Source organism: Phalaenopsis equestris, unplaced genomic scaffold (assembly GCF_001263595.1).
Source record: "Phalaenopsis equestris unplaced genomic scaffold, ASM126359v1 Scaffold220411, whole genome shotgun sequence".
Taxonomy (NCBI): Eukaryota; Viridiplantae; Streptophyta; class Magnoliopsida; order Asparagales; family Orchidaceae; genus Phalaenopsis; species Phalaenopsis equestris.
Window position 1 is genome coordinate 14,482 of NW_018238700.1, and position 5,201 is coordinate 19,682.

Below are 5,201 nucleotides of genomic sequence, written 5' to 3' on the forward strand. Positions count from 1 at the left end.
AGATCGTCGTAGATGGTTAGTCGGGCTGGAAACTTTCTAAGATAAGCTAGCATGTTGTAGTCTACTTTGTATGCTTCTTTGATTTTGTCTTGATCATGTGGTTCTTCCACTAGTGAAGGTGGGGGTATCTCCTCTCGATTCATTATCCGCTTTCCTTTATCTGTTGAAGTTGTTCTTGGTGGTAACACTTTTTCGCTTCTTAAGTTAACTCTTGTGATTTACCCTGTGATTTACTCTTCTTGAGATATCATTATTGAATATTCTGGTGTCTCCTCCTCTTCATCGGAAAGATCTAAGTTGATGGTAAGCGGTGTACCGTGATGCTCGAGAATTGGATCCTTGTTATCGATGTTGTTGTAAACAGTGTCATTGATGTCTTCTTTAGACTTGACAACGAGTTCATCAGACTCGAGTACAATTTGAGGATCAATTTAGGGATCAAGATTGAAATTAGATTGGTCATATTCAGTTATGTTTTCACTAGAAACAGTTAAAACGTAGTCAAAATCACAATCATTATATTCATAATACCCCAGAGGGACAAAAATAAAATCATATAAAGTCAAGAGTTTGAGAATTTTCTTCCCCGAATCCGAGACAACTAATCTGGTAGAGGCGGCCCCTATCCTACCCCCCGTGCTATTAATCTTTATAGTGATCTTCTTCTTCTTTGTTTTTCTTCTTCTTCTTTATCTTTGACGATGACGGCTCTCCTGATGAAACATTCATCTCATGTTTGGAATGTTGCGGACTCTGAATGTAGGCTTGTCTTGATGCAGACTGGATCTTGTTCAGTATTCTCTTGGATGATCTACTCCAGACCTCATTCCATTCTTCTTCTCTGGTATATGCAGAAGATTGTTTTGATGGATCCTATATTTGATTGAGGACCCTCTTGAGTTCATCTCAAGTTGTACTCCATCCATCTGTTCCAGTATACGGATCGATTAGGGAGATTGGCTCAACCGAAATCATATTTATGGAAACTTTTTCAGGTTCTCTCAAATACTCCTTCGGGATTGCTATATTTTCTTCCTTGAGGTTCTTCTCGAGCCAGTCTTTAAAGACGAAGCATTCGTCTATAGTGTGCCCAAGCAACCGGTGGTACGGGCAATGGGCTTCCTCAGATCTGGTAGTCTGAACTCTGGCTTCTTCATTAGACTTCTGAATATTTAGGTATAGCTTTATCTTTGAAAGAATACACCATTTTACGTAGCTCTAACAGGGATATTTTCTTATCCCCTATTCGTGGTGATTCTTCTTGAGGCGGTCACTGGTTGGATTGACTACTCTATTTATGAGCGTACTATGACAAAGACTAGTTTGATTTCCTCTTGAAGACTGCTGGCCTTACTGAGTAGCTTCTCGAAGGATTTGATGGTGAGTCCCTTGAGCATGAAAGCTACTGGCCCATGAATGCTCTTGAGTAGAATTTCAATCGCATGATGTTCCTGTAGCTAAGGTTCACATTTCATGCTAAAATTTCTCCACCTCAAAATATAGTCCACTAAAGTTTCGCTAGGCTTCTGTTTTTCCATCATGAGCTCTCCAATAGACACATAGTATTCTAACACGGCAAATCTTTTTCACAAATAGTTGTTCCAACTTGGAAAATGTTTTAACTGACCCGTTGCGCAAGTCAGCGTACCAGTCGAAAGCAATTCTTAACAAGCTATTGACAAACTGTTGGAAGAGTAGAGCTTCACTATTTCTCGTGTTTCCACAGCTAGCTCGGAAATGTGCTATATGTTGTATGGGATTTCTAGTCCCATCAAATATCTTGAAGTTTGGGGCCATAAAACCTTTGAGGAAAGGCGCAACATCGAATCCCTCCGTGTAAGGTCTACCCTTTAGAACCAATGCACCACCCTTAGATTGGGTTAAAGTGTCCCGCACTTGTTCAACCATTTGCTTGAATTCCTTTTATGGTATAACATCTGATGGAGAATCCTTTCTATGTTACTCATCTCCATTTGCTGAAGCAACCTCTCTTCTTTCATCTGTGATGTGTATGATTTCCGGCTGATTGATATTTGGAAAAGCCAATTGCGGCGCTTGTGATTGCCCCTGAATAGTGGCTATAGCGGACATGGCTGCGATCATCTCTTCTATTCTTTTCTCCAGTAGACTAACTTGCTCATCTCTTAGGAGGATAGCCCTACGCAGCTCATCTAAGGCGTTCTCTTTGGTGTGAGGTTGAGCCTCACATGCAGATGTGGCGGGTCTTGTTTCAATTACATGGACATCCATGAAATCTTCCTCCAAGTAATCATTATAATCAAAATCTTCATCATTACTATTGATGAAAACTCCGTGCTCTCGAGCTAACTCGGAAATCTTGATCTTGAGTTTCTCAACTTTCACTTCAATTATTGATATCTTGATCACTTTAAGATCTGGAGGACCCTAATGGACATCCTCTACTTGCTCCTCCATCTCGCTGGCTATTGTTGCGATGATGTCAGATATTTCAGACCCTAGTTTCATTTCCTGTTCTTGTCTGGCGGGCTCAGTGGACTGTATCGGTGCAGCGACCTTGGGTACCCATACCTTTTTCTTTTTCAACGATAATGTCTCAGGACAAAGTGTCTTAGTAGAAACATCAGTATGTCGAGAGAAAGTACGCTCCCCATGGTGTAGACCGACTATAATGTCAGGTATTCATCTTGTCTTTGCCTTTCAGATTGTAGAGATGTCTCTGTAATGGGTGACGGGCAAGATTTTCGGACACAGTCTCGACTTAACTGGTCGACGGCCTGCAGTTCTGGTGGACAGTAATCACTGTGGTATCAACTATGTTCCCTAAATGGAACCAAACAAGGATGGGAGTAGGTGGCATTTCAGTTGTCCTGTGGGACTGTCTAGGGGGTTTGACATCCTTCACAATTTCCTTCTTCATGCGAGGGGAAATTGCATCTCCCACTCATTTAAGTAACTCGCTAACCAAACATCCTTCTTTTGTAGCTAGCCTTTTCAAAACTGTACTAACTCGGGTGATAGGAGTGAACTTCTTTCTCTCCTCACCGTATCCATGAAGTGGTGATAATGCGGTGGCAATTCTCCGGATACTCTCCTATCCATCGGTATCTGTCAAAGGATGGAATTTACTCCCTCGTAGGAATGGATAAATTTCTGGTAACACTTCTGCAACTTGATGAGGCTCCTCCTCAAAGGGTGTCTCCTTGGGAGCCTTGGCTTTGATGGCCCTCCGAACCCTTCTGTTACGGTTCCTTCTTTGGGTTTGGGCCAGCGGTACAGTTCTTGAACTTGATCCGATTTCAAACACGGGTGGTGGGACAGTTATTACCTCAGTCGGCTCCTCAATAATCATTACTTATTTCCCCTTAGCAGTAGCGGGGATAACAGGTTTAGCGGATGTCGTGACAGTAGTAGTTTTGGCCTTCTTGCATGCAGGGAAGTCTTGCAGGCAGTTCAGGTTGAATTAGGCAGACGGTTCCTGTATTTCTGGTGTGATGATCTTCATCACTACAAACGGGGCTTTCCCAAGAATGACCTCAAGATCTTCAAATCTAGCTCTGAATTTGATGGTAGGAGCGAGATTACGGGTTTCGTGGCTCGTTGGCAGGTTGCAGGAAAAGGTCAGCGTTGGGTAGGCCATCGCAGCAGGCTTAAAAACAGAAAGTTTTGGAGTTAGTTATATGGCCAAAAACCTAGTATTTTTTAGTACAAGCACTGAAAGTAGAGGTTGATCTATAGACCAGGCAGATCTTAATTTATGAGTATTTTAAAATCTTGTTTAAGAAAAATCAAGAGGTGTAAAATTTAATTAATGTAAGAAAATTTCAAATTGCGCGCAACACAACACAATTTGCAAAGTAGAAAATTAAATTTAGAAGGGAGATGTGAAGTATTTTAGGACTCAGTGCGGTACCCATTTAGTAACAGACAATGCCCAAGTGGAACTAGTCCACCGACACACCTATTGGGGGTCTGACCCCACATGAAAATTTAAAGAGTCCTTAATGGCCTTCTGAACCCCTCTGTTTAATGATAGTTGAACAGCTAGTCCTGAAGTCCAAAGAGTTAACCGTACTTTCCCAAGACAGAAATGGGTAAAGTATGCCAACGGAAGAAGGGTAATTTTATCCAAGAGGGACATGAACACATTACTGATGTATGAAGATAATATTTCTTGATTTGTATGGAGAGAAAAGCTATTCCCTAGAGGAGTAGCCAGAAATTTATCCAAGAGGGACATGAACACATTACTGATGTATGGGTTGGAGGAGTTGCCTGTAAAAAGTCGTCGGGCACCGCCAATTTGCCCTTCAAAATATTTAAGAGATTCTAAAGTGCTCGGACAAAGATCCTGGACCACTTTAAAGATTTCTTGAAATATTTTGAGTTAATTTAGAACTTATCATATCTTTCAAAGTTTTGATGATGTATCTATCCCGAAAGATAAGCACAAAAGTTGAGAGTGGAGCTTGGTCAAATAAACTAAAGAATATATGACATATGTTTGGTCTATAAAACCATTTTATTTGTTGACAAGTTCTCTCCTATTTAATATAAAGAATTAAATAGGGTTTATATTAAGCTGGGTTCGAGAAAAGCTTCCTATAAGGGCAAGCCCCTATAGTTAATTACATCCTAAATGACCAAAGTCACTTAAGAAGAATAAAAATCAGCGGATATTGTCTTCAGGAATTCAAAGGGGATAGGACTTTTCAAAAGAACAAAAAAAGTGGAGTGAAAGGGGCATGACTCAAAATTGGAAAATTTTATTTAGAATCTAAAGAAAGAAGGACTAGGGGATGTCATGGATCCTAAGGAGAACCCCAGTGACTTCTCAAGCTATCATATGGTTTGGCTTCAATTTCAAGAAGAGAATCTTATTTAAGTGTTTTATCCTACCAATTCTATTAGTTAGGGCTTACATTCGTGTGAAACGATCACACAAATAGCCTGGAAGATGTGAGGATTTAGGTCGTGACAAACGACAACATCTCAGAATCCTAAGGCGAGTTAGGGGTTATATTGTATAACAGGGTTGTACAAAGGCCTAAAGATAAGCTGAGGATTTATATTGCATAAGCAAGAAACCTCAAAGTCCTATGACTTTGTTGTTTATATCTAAGGAAGAAAGATTAGTTTAGTTGGGGAAGACAGCTTTTGCTGTTGAAGATGGTCGTGCTGCCCACCATGCTAGCTCCAAGCTCCTGCTGCGACGAGTTTGA